Source organism: Tupaia chinensis, unplaced genomic scaffold (genome assembly GCF_000334495.1).
Source record: "Tupaia chinensis unplaced genomic scaffold, TupChi_1.0 Scaffold143886_1, whole genome shotgun sequence".
Lineage (NCBI taxonomy): Eukaryota > Metazoa > Chordata > Mammalia > Scandentia > Tupaiidae > Tupaia > Tupaia belangeri.
The window spans coordinates 74,029-74,906 of NW_006203737.1; positions in this window are offsets into that span (position 1 = coordinate 74,029).

Genomic DNA, 878 nt, shown 5'->3' on the forward strand with positions numbered 1-878 from the left:
CCAGCCTGTGCGTTGGTGCGGGTCCTGGGCTGTGAAGGATACCTGACCGTGGGAAGGGAACCAGGCACCCCCACCGTCAACCCAAAGAACCAGCAGCCCAGGAACAGTGCTGGTGTCTATGCCGGAGGCTGGACACACCAGGGACACATGATGGGACAGCTGCTGCCTTACTCCTGGCCCTCCATGCCAGAGTCCCTCCTGAGTGGGGTTTTCCCTAGAACAGGACAGTGTGACTCTTGTTCTCTCTCTCCCTCCTGCTACCAAACCGAGCCGCCATGACCCCCCGTGCATACATGCACGCACATACACTCGCACACACAGCAGCCCCTAAGGCACACTCCCGAGCCGCAGCTGCCCTCACCCTGCTAGAGCCCCACGGGTCCTCCTGGGACAGCTTGGCTTTCCAAACATCAGAAGGAGCAGTGGGTGCCGTATCTGCCCTGCTGACGCGGAACTGGTCTCTGGGCACCAATGTGCACCACAGTACTGGCCAGTCTGGGCTGACCACCCGGCTGAAGGCTTTCATGAACCAGAGCACCAGCAGGGCCCTGATGGCCACGAGACTGGTTCCGGGACCTGCCCCACTGCCAGAGAGTACCTCGCTCTGAAGCGGCCAGGTTACCAACAGCGGGACCCACGCACATACGCCCTGTATCTCCACTCGGGTCGGTCTGGCCTAGAGTTGATGGCATTGATCATGTCCTCAGTCCAGGCCCCATGACGTCTGGTGGGGGGAACCAGACTCCATGCCAGGGACAGAGGGTGTCCCACACCCACTGGGGATGGGTGCAAGGACCTGAACAAGGTCGCTTGTTCACACTATGTAGCAGGAAGCCTCACGCACATTATTTACACCCCGGCCTCCAGCAGAGAAGGGC